The sequence below is a fragment of the Uloborus diversus genome, unplaced genomic scaffold, assembly GCF_026930045.1.
Source record: "Uloborus diversus isolate 005 unplaced genomic scaffold, Udiv.v.3.1 scaffold_931, whole genome shotgun sequence".
NCBI classification, from domain to species: Eukaryota; Metazoa; Arthropoda; class Arachnida; order Araneae; family Uloboridae; genus Uloborus; species Uloborus diversus.
The window spans coordinates 25,632-37,681 of NW_026559156.1; positions in this window are offsets into that span (position 1 = coordinate 25,632).

Consider the following 12,050-nt stretch of genomic DNA (forward strand, 5'->3'; position numbering starts at 1 on the left):
ATTCGTTGTAATTAATTCGGGGATCGTCAAAATGGATATTTCAGGTTTCTGTACATTCCAAGGCGTATATCCACGTGTGGTCGGGTCGAAAAAAACTCAACATCCATTCCGGTGTGAGCAAAATGGAAATTAAGGCCGATTTTTGAGTGACTTTTTTTCGTGAATACAATACTTCCTTTTTTGTAAAAGAAAGTAAAAAAAAATAAGCAAACATAATTTCTCTAATAGGAATATAATCTACAACAAAAACCAATTGAAATGCCCATTATTAAAACAATAGAAAGAATGTAAACTCCTCTCTTTAATAGCTTGGGTGGATTTATTTTCTGTGATAATATTTAATGCCTGCTTTTCCTCACTACTAAATATGACCCAGGCTAGTTTTGTGTAGACCTCTTAATTTCTTTTTATAGTTGATATACTAATGTCAAAATGGGCAGATAGCACTCTTTGAGACAATCAAATATTTTATTACAATAAAAAAAAGACTACATTTTTGGTGGGTTATTGACATGAATTTTAAAAATAACTAAAACAAATTCATTATGTAACAGAACAATCTTTGCTGCGCAATTGCAGCTAAATATTGGCACAAAGCATTAACTGAAATTTCTTTGATTGTGAAGTAATAACAAAATTAAACCTTTGAAGTTTTGATTTAGAAATAACAAAATGCATAAATTTTAGGTAATTTGGCATACAATTTTGTACACTATATGAATGTAAATACAATAAATATAGTGAAACAAAAAGGGAGTTCAATTAGCTCACCAAAAGTAACAAATTAGGCATTATTAATCAACATAAATAAAATACATACATGCGTAAATTATTTTTTAGTAATTTCGAAATGATTTGAATGTAAATGAAATAAAAATATATATACATAAAAACAAAACAAATAACAAAATTTAGTTGAATCCTTGGCACTGCATAAGAATTGGTATTAAATTTATTCCTGAAATAAAATCAAATGTTATTTAAAATAGAGATCAATAGTACATCCATTTTGGCTAACCCTTGTTTACTTCCTTCAATGTAACAATAAATAAACACAAATAGTAACAAAAAGTTTTCTGTTCTTGTAAGAAAATTTTAGAACTAGAAAAATCTATATGTATCAAATATTGGTGCAGCCAGAAATTTCTGCCAAGGGTTACAATTGTGGAAATTTTTGAGCTTGTCCCAATTAATTTGCACCAGTACTGTATATACATACATACATATATATATATATATATATATATATATATATACATACACAGCATGCACCTGCAGGACCTGCAAGACCTCTATTTTTGCAACTGCTAGTCCTAGATTAGATACATACTTCAAATTGTAGGAGCATTTGCAGCATGTTTTTACATATCATAGCATAGTATAAACATTTCCATTCATTTCTCACTAACAATGAAAAAGATAAATAAAAAGTGTTTTGCTTCAATAGGTATCCTAATCAGTTTTTTTTTTTTTTTTTTTTTTGTAGGGTGATAGGTTTCTCACTCATTTTCAGCACAGTTCCATAGAATTTCGCACAAGAATTTCTGCATGAATAATGCTTGTACTGACAAATTTTTTGCTTTTCAATTATTTTTTCATGCTTGTGATTTTCCTAAATATGAATGGGATAAATAAGAGTTTTATAAAAAATTAGACTTCATAGTTTTTCATTAACTTTTTTTCGCTTCAGACTTTCAATATCTTAACTCTGCATCTTATTTTGACCATTTTGCAATTGAAATTATTCATCTAGGACTAACAGTTGCGAAAATTAAGGTCTTACACACTAAACTGAACATGCTGTAAGTGTTTATGAAATAATAGCAATATAATTACACTTTTATTACTTTCACATACATTACTTTCACATCAGATTGATATTGTAGGAACAAGTAAATTAAGATCAACATGACATGTGTGAACATTCAGATCTTAACATACTTAAATTATTGAAAAATTTCCAAATGATTGAAAGACAGTTAAACTCTGTTAATACGACTACGGTTAATACGAAATCATCGCTGAAACGAACATTTTGTTTATTAAGTTTGGTTTACTATTGAACTGCATTAATAATAACACTGATATTATGTAGAACAAAAAGAAAGTTTCAGTTCAGATGAACAAAACTTCTAACCTCTTCAGGGAAAAATTCCGGATTGAATACTTCTTTTACTTCTGATACTTTGTATCATTGCAGAAAGCTCACCATGCATTCCTAATTCTTTGAGTAAGTTCCTGCCCATCTTTTAGTTATCGAGTGGTGACAGTTATTCTCCAATTTCTACATGGCACTGAAAGTTGTAACTGACAATAACTGCAGTCAGTGCAGCCCCCTACGTATTCCTTTATCATTGTCCCCCCCGAGTTCAAGCTTGTTAGCTCTCAAGGGGTTGGGAAGGTGCTCTGGACTGCATTGGGCAGGGCAATTGCTAGAGCCGCGGCACTTCTCCCCCTATTGCTATTCTGAGAATGAAAGGGTTGAAACTCATACTTTTGCTGTTTACATTTACATCTACTTAGGAGTAAAACAATCATATCTTTTTATTAGGGCTCGACCGATGGCATTTTTTGGCCGATGGGCCGATGCCGATTGTTGGCCGATTGTTCAAGGATGGCCGATAGTTTTCCTCCAAATGGCCGATTGCCGATGCCTTTGGCCGATGGCAAAAAAAAAACAATAAAACAGAAATAAATTGATAAAATTATCAGGGATTTAAAGAATCTTTGATTCATTTCACTTTACTTCCTTTCTACGAATAAGGAATTGTAATCACAAAAAAAAAAAAAAACAGATTTTGACCTAAATTTCTATTTTACGATCACCCAATTTAAACTTCATAGGATTTTTCGGCACATTTGTACATGCATATGTACCTAAGAACATATAGATGATCGAAATATCCATTTTGAACGTCTCCTCAGTTAATTATCGCAAATTCTCTTGTGATCTCTTCATGCGCGTAAACTTGCGTCACTAAAAAACGTTATGAAATAGTAAGTTGTGAAACTCATACGTACGTAGTATGATCTAAAAGTTCGAGCACAAGTTGTATAAAACCTTACCCTGAATAGTTCACATTACCGAAGCACATCTATCTACAAAATAGTCACCTCGAACGACTATGCACTTCTGCCAATGTTCATATAGCTTTTAGAAGCACTCCTGAAAAACATTTTTCGCAACCTCCTGTAAGGCCTCTTGTGCTGCTGCTTTAACTTCATCGTGGGAAAGAAGGCAACTTTCATGTTGAGGATGCACGGTTCGATTGGTCAATACTCTGATATGACAAACAAATAACATAACGTTTCGTCGAACTTAGCTCCGTATGACTTTTACCTGTTCCCAGCAAAAAAAAAAAAAAAAAATGCATGGACGCCGCTTTCTTCCGTCAGAAGATAAAGCAGCATTATAGAAGGCTGATCGAAAAATGGCTTCCAGGAGTGTTTCCAAAAGTTATATGAACACTGGCAGAAGTACATAGTCCCTCAAGGTAACCCTTTGAAGGTGGATGTGCTTCGGTAATGTGAACTATTCTGGGTAAGGTTTTATGTAGCTTGTCCCCGAGCTTTTGGATCGTACTACGTACAATCTTTATAGGGTGTAGCTATGCTTCTCCTTTTTTTGACTGCTGTATGATGAAAGAGAAAGAACAACAGCCAAAAAAAAAAAAAGAAAAAGAAAAGAAAGGAAGGAAGAAAAACAAAGAGGTTGTTTAATAACCAATTGATTTGTTTGTTTGTTTTTTAATTGAATATTTACTAAGATTTCAGTAATATCGTACTAATGTATGGATTTAGGTACATTAAACATAGTTAAAAAACATTAAATTATGTTGATTAATCATTAAAAAAAATAAGAATAAAACTATGAAACTGTCAAGAAATTACGCAATTAAAGTGGAAAGATTGCACGTAGACATTTTTTACTCATCAAATTAAACAAAAAATGTAACAGATAAATTACAATATTAAATTATAATGGGAATATTTTTATACTTATTTAAAATTTATGAATAGAAAAGTTTGCATTTTTCATAAAAGCTATAACAGTGACATAAATTTTGCTGAAAAAATAGCTATGAAGAGAGCGATGTTTTTAAAACGCAGCTACAATAAACAAACTCAATATTTACACCAAGTTAATAACTGAATACATATACTACTTAATCTGATGTTTGCACACATAATATTGAACAATTTGATTGTTTAAACTTTTATGAAGCTTTACAAATAAGTTCAAATTAAACTTTTCAATTTAACAATAATTTTCTGAAATTTAAAAAATTGCATAATAGAAAATCCTTGAAACTTTTCTATTAAAAACGAAAATAACTTATTCATTGATTTTATATAAATACAGAAAAATAGTTACTGACAACAAAAAAAAATCGATCACTATTAATGATGAAAAGATGGCGCATTACGAAATATAGGTGAAACAAGTATGAGAAATATGCAAAATGACATTTCTTGACCAAAATAAATAATTGCTAAATATTTAAGAAATGCTTGAAACCTCGAGAGAGGGTTGGGGGGGGGGGGTCACTCTCTGATTTTGGAGTAATTCACACTTTGGCCCCAACCTCGACTTAAATTTTTTAGTAAAGAACCGCTAAAACCAACGCCTCGGAAGAGTTTCTGAATCTATTTCAGCACTTCCGAAGAAAAAATTCAAAAGTTCCTTCGATTTCCGAATTATGTCACCATTCAAAACGTCTTTAATCAATTTCTTACATTAATGCTCTAAATTCTTTCTAAACAATAGATAAAGTTTGAAAGAAAAATCTCTAATTTTATGAATGGTGTTACTTTTAAACGACTCAGAAGTACAACTAGAGTTTAATTTCAGAAATTGAGGGAGTAGGAGGAGGAGCACGCAAGTATTCTCGGAAATTCAAAAAATAGTCGTAAAAAATAAGAGTTCAAAATAATCATAAACATTGAGCGGAAAAACCCTTTCAAAACTTGCACCAGAGTTTGTTTTGACGTGCAGTGGCGGATTTAAAATATAGCAAATGTTGCAATTGCGCGAGAGGACCCATAACCATAGGGGCACCGTAGGAGTTACAAAACTGCTTATGATAAATGTTTTACAACTTGTGTGATAGAGAAATAGGGCCCCATAATGTATTTCGATGGGCCACAAACTTATAACTCCGCCGAAGCGATACAGAAAAGACTGCATTACTGTGATTTATATTACAAATATCGAAAAATTAAAAATTACCGTCGGCTCAACGGGAATCTAAAAAAATGACACAAAAACCGGTTTCGCCATCTCATATTTGTTTCCATAGTCTCCAATTCGGCAATATACCACCAAATGATCGTCAGTCTGAGACGCTATATTAGTTTAGCCACAAAAAATGAGTAAAGAGGCTTTTCAGAATACCCGATCGAAAACAAAAAGGAGAGTGCACAACTGGGAACGTACGCACAACCCACATGCGGAAATTTATCCTTCTACAGCTTAGCATTTGTGAGTTATGACTTATGAGAGATGCATACGTACATCCAGCTGCAAGAAACAAAGCAATAATTAACTTGTTTGGTACCTGAATGCAGTATTAAAAACTCTTTCAAATGGGACTAAAATAGAAATTCATACTGAAATTTAAGTAACCAATTTTATATGAAAAAAATAACTCCCTTTACTTCGTAATAAAAAGTAAAACACCAATGGTCCTTTTTTTCCGAAAACATCGGCCAATTCCATCGGCTTTTCGATGTTTTTTAAGGCCGATGGGCCGATGTTTCCTGCAAGTTAGCATCGGCCGCCGATGCCGATGGCTAAATTGTTGAACCATCGGCGCCGATGCATCGGTCGAGTCCTACTTTTTATTTGGGTATTACCACCTGTACCTTTCCCCCGCTCCATCATCACCTTTCTTCGAATAGGTTCTTCAGTTGACAATAAAAATGCCTGTCCCACTCTCTGCCTGTACCCATTTCATTCTCCCCTAGAACATCGCTAAGGCAGGTTATTTCATGTTGTAACTTAGCTTATCTTTTCTGGTTCCTGAAAGAAAAAAATAAGTAGTATTTAAGCTGACAGTCTATATTTCTTATAAATTAAATGCTGCTTTTCCTGGTAATCCATTACAAACCAATGGTGGGTGGCATAAAAAGAAAAGCACTATCAGCTCATGAAACGTAAGACATATAAAGGACTGGCAATGTATTATGTTATATAACAAATCTATACAGAGTAAATTATACATATGCATTTTTCTTTCCCATTTTAGGTGTTCACAGTGGTTACCAATAATGGCTAATACGAACAAATTCGTGGATTTTCCGTAACCATTCATATTAACCGAGTTCAACTGTACTAAAAATTGTCAAAATAACTTTGATTATGAACAGAAGTTAAGTCTAACCCACAACCCTTCTCTGGATGCAGCCTCAGTACATAAAATTAAGTAGTATAAGATTTATATTAGTTTTTCAAATTTAATGAAGAACTTTATGCTGAAACTTAGGCAGCTTCAACTTCTTAAAATTTGTGGCTTAAATTGAGGAACATTGTTTGACTAGCCACATTGATGATAATAATAAATCATTGAATAACTATATGGTTGAGACCAAAGTGAACTGCTAAAAATAGTTTATATAGCAGACAACTCTTACATATTTAATTGTAGCAAAAATAGTTATCTTACATTGATTTTGTACAAAAGTAAAACACAAATTGTGATTGCATGTTTAAATTAATAACCGAACATTATTAGTTATTTTTTCAGAGTTAAATATGAAACATTGTACAATATAATGATATATAAATGCTGTTTAATTTTTTCAATGTAATAGCATTTGTTTTTTGACATAATAGAACACAACAGTTCATCAAAGTACCTATATAACAGCACAAAATACAATTGAGAAATGTTGAAGTGTGGTAGCAAAATATATGTAGTTTGTTATTTAGGCATCTTTGCTCTAGTGCTCCGTGAAAAATATTGATGAATATTGTGAATGAGATTTAACACTACTGTGGTTGAACTTTCGAAACATTTTGAAATGCATACATTTGGTTATAGATGCCAGAAGCTTTAACTACACGGACTAAATGCTTTTCCTGAAAAATAAAGAAGACCTTTTTTGCTAAGGATTTTCTGTTCATTCAATTTCAATTCAAGGGAAAAGATACTTTCATATGCTGAGATCTAATTAGGTATATTTAGCAGGAAATAGTTATTAAGAGACTAAAGCTCATGTGCACAAAAATAAGAGAGAAGTATAGTTTGCTTAATCCATTTGCACTAATGAGACACTTTTCCACATATACCAGGTGGTTATAGAAAAAGTATCTCTATTTGGAGCTATCTGTAGCTTGGAGGAAGAATCGAAATGAAATAAAAATTGGTGCACTTACTAATCAGGAAGAGGAAAGAGGAATAGAATAATATTAAAAAAAATAGTAGCAACAAAGACCAACAGGTGACGCTTTAATCGGATAATGAGCAATACAAGATCCAGAAAATTTAGAACTTGAACCCAGATGGGTGAATCCGGGGGGGGGGTCTGTCACCCCTGTAATGATGCTATTGTGTATGTATACGCACACACACACATATATATATATATATATAATGAAATAAATAATTTGATTTCAAAATCACCTCTTGCAAATGTCAACAAAAACATGAAGATTATAAAATAAAAACGAAAGAGAAACCACAGTAACTACTTAATATTATGATGAAAATTATGCAAAAAATCCACATTGCATAAAATGATGAGAAAAGCAATATTTCTGTAAATTCAACAATTAACAATTTTTAAGTTTTACACTGCATAAAAATATATTTAAAATATTCTCTTCAGATTTTAAGTGAAGTATATAATATTCTCAAAAATTTCTATGCTGCATTTGCTTTGCAAAACAAATGATTTTCTTAAAAAAAAAAAAAAAGCACACATACAAGCAGTTTGGTAATAAATAGTTCAATGTATAAAAAATGCACTTGATCATTCCGAATATCACAGTTTCAAGGCGAAAGAGCAGTAATGGATACCATAAAATTTAAGTACACTTGCAACTATTTGAAATCCAAACCTTCAACGGTACAGTAAATTAATATGGCACTATATGGCACAGCAGAAATTTAAGCAATTATTCTAATCCTAAGTACAAATGATCATTATAATGAATTTAAGACAATATTTGAATATATATTATTCAGTATAATAAAAGTATTTAGAAAAAGTACTTGTCTTTTAATCAGCATTTGCCCTCAGATAGGATTATGCATAAATACTGTTGTACGGTAAAACCCTTAACAGCAACTGTTTTAAGGCACTGAATTTCTTCCCCCACCCTCAATCTACTAAATGTTAAAAGCTTACCAGAAGAAATTAGGCAACCTTCTTCTGTAAGCAACAGGTATCATCTTGTATCAGAAAATTTGCTTACTTTAAACTGTTTAACTATAACTCAATGACAAAATGAAAATTGAAATTTTTGAATAAAGGACTTCAGGGCAATGTAATTCTGAGTTGAGAGAAAAGAATTATGTCTGATGGGTTAAGTCAGTAGCCAGAGCGTATGATGACAACCTAAAAACTTTGAAATAAACACTTTACTTAAATACAGTAGAGTGAAAAAAAAAATTGACTTGTTCATTCAAACAGCATAAAAGATATTAAAACAAATGCTCTTTTCCTGGAATGGCAGAACAAATTTTTAAAAAGTGGAACATTTGCATTGTAAAAAAAATTAAATAAAAATTATCTGATATTTCCATAAGCTTTAAATAGTTTTCATTCCAAGCATGTGTTTGTTCCGACAAACAGTACTTGACAAACAAAGGCATAAACAACTGTTTTCAGTACTTTTCAGGAATAATTATTTACAAAATTCTGGTTGTTTATGCAAAACAATGTTGACACTTCCCTGTGTCACCTTCTTATACACTATTTTTTCTCAAAATGGAGAGTGATTCTGACTGTATATGATAAGTTATACTACTTTTACTTTTCATACCCATGAACATCAAGTAAAGCACATAACTACTTGAAAATACTAAAACATTCTTTTTTATAATTAACTTTCTAGTTATCTTATACAGAAGTGTTTGCACACAATACAGATCAATATCCAACCATGATGAAAAATACTGCATACGGATATAATTTCATAAAAATAACAATTTAATATGTATTTAAAAAAAAACAAGCTCTCTCTTCATGCATAATACATTAATATATGCATCTGTTGTTGCATAATTTACAAGAAGAAGCATTTCATTCAGTTATATTGTGTATTTAGACATAAAATCAACAAGCTTAAGTAATAAGTTAAACACTAGTGCACAATTCTTAAAATTGATATGAGAAAAAAAATGTAAATAAGCTCTATAATGTTCTTAATCTGTGTATCCACTCTAGATAAGAGCATACGATATGCTTTCATTGAACACACTTAAAGGCTCTACTTTATTAACTTAAGGTGCAGTTAATTTTTTAATCAATCTCAATAAATCATCAGTAAATAAATAGGGAATTAGCTAAAACCCCATACAAAAATCAATGCATTTAACTTAAATTTGCTGTTTTCAGTTTCATACACTAAAAAATATTTCTTGTTATACAGGATAGCTTTTAGAATATAGTTAAGTCTGTTTATAGCAAAATGAAGGGACTGATTAAAATTTCATTATAGCCATAATTTTTTTATTGTTTTAGGGAACTGAAGCTATTATGGTATTGCCATAAATTTGCTATTTAGGACTAAGCAATATTTTGAAAAATCAATTGTTTATACCATTTCTCACCTTTATTTCAAAGGTTTTCAGTTTAAATTCATGAAATTTTCTGGAATAATTTTGATACTTGATTAAAATTACAAGTTAAAATGTGAAAAGAAAATACTAAGTAGAAAGTAGGATATGAGTTGGTGAAGAAAATATAATTTCCTAGCATGTGCGCAAAAGATATTTAAAAAGATAAAAATAGTGACAAAACAGGCAACCATATTTAGCAACCTAAGACAAAGGGACAGTTCAATATCATGAAAATTTCTAGAGATTGGCTGCTTAAACTATATTTTAAACATTTTCTGAAGAGTGTTAAATGGTGAGGGGTTGCCACAATATTAAAGAGTTTTGAAACAAGTTATTGATAAATTCAACTTAAAAATAAATAATAATGATAAACTCAATGAGAAATACCTTTCATTAAATAACGTTTCATTTTGGAAACTAATACTTTAGAAAAGACTACATTATATTTATCAAATCTAACCTGAAGTTTAAAATATATGTTTGCATTCAAAAAAACTACTGAAATCTGTTGAACAAATTTGAACTTGAAAACCAACTTTTGATTTTGTTTTAAAATTATACAAAATATATCACGTTTTAAACGAGTGGAGAAATAAGTATAAGGAATAAGAAGCAGAGATCATACATTATATTGCACAGAACATGTTAACAATAAAAGCAAACAAGTTACATACTCAGCCTTCACACACAAAACATATGTATTGTCAAACAAGACCATTTAGTAGTTATTCTAATCTATAAAATGAGAATGTAACATTAATGAAATTGTTCTACCTATACAAACTTATATAAGGCACAATTTGAGCAAGATCTATACTTTTTTTTTTTTCAAATTTTCTTCACAAATTAGGAATTTTAGTTAAATTTAAAACAAGATTTGAGAGCACTTCATTGTCTCAAACTTTACTCAAAAATAAAAAAGTGGGGGGGAAAAAGACTAGAGTAAAATACATAAGTAGAGCAGCATTTTAACAACTGCTTCATAAAATTCATAAAAGAGGAAAATAATAGTAAAAATAATAGTAATACTAAAAACAAAGAAAGAACTCTTGTAACTTTCCATAAAACTCTATTAAATTTCGAATCAATGAAAGATAACAAAGGCTTCTTTCTAGTGAAAGCTCTAGAAAAAGAAAAATATAATAAATAAATTAAGAAGCATTTATATAAAGAGGGATACAAATGAATGCATAGCTATAGGGAACTGATTTATAGCATATTTTGAAAATAAGCAGGTCTACAAATTAATTAAAGAAAAAAAAATCGAATTCATTTCTCAGAAATTAGCAACAGATCTTAAATTGCTTCAAACATAATTTTTAAAAAAAGGTTAAAAGTTTAGTGTACATAAAATACAACTATACATAGTAAAAATTCATGAAAATTTCACCAGTTTTATATTAAAATATTTAAAACAGCAACCTTGTTTAATTTTCAATGAATATAAAAATAAACTACTAATATCAATAGGACTCATATCAAGGGGGTGACCCAGAGTCACCCTACTTCCTTTCCTTTTTACTCTTATCTCTTTTTAAAAGAATTTGCGAGTTCATTTTAAAACAAATATCTTGAGATGCTTTAAAGAGTTCTCATTTCATGCAAAATTATAGCTTACAGCCAACTGTAGCAAACATCTCTTTTTCTCGCATAATTCTGCAGAATATTAAGTAACAAAAAATATATATTCTTAAACAAAAACACAACATATTTGGTGGGCGAGGAGAGGAGAGTTTTATCCATTTGTTATGTGCTAGCACTTTTACTGAATATTCTGAAAAAATTTTGTATCAGAAAGATCGTCAAACAACAGCGACATAGACATTCTTGAAGACTACACAGAAAGGGGATGGAAATGAACAAACAGCTTCAGAAACCACAGCAAGTGTTAAAAAATAAATATTTGTTTTTGTTTACTCTTAGCTATAAGGGTATTCTAATAATTTGCCATGTAATGTAGCAATTAGTTAATAAAATAGCAACATTCTGTTTTACTCTGACTTCTTTTATAAATACGTATAGATATATATATATATGACGCGTTTAGTAACAAAACTAGCTCAATCTGTATCTTAAAATTTTACAGCAAAAAAAAAAAAAAAATCACACTTTATAAACTTCATTTTCCAAAAGTCTTTTTTCCTTTGAAAAAAAATCAGTGTGCAACTTCATTTTTGTTTTCTGCCTAAAATTAGCAGTATTGTCTAATCACTTACAGATAAAATTATTTGGAATAAGTTGGATTCAAAGTAAATTGGCCTT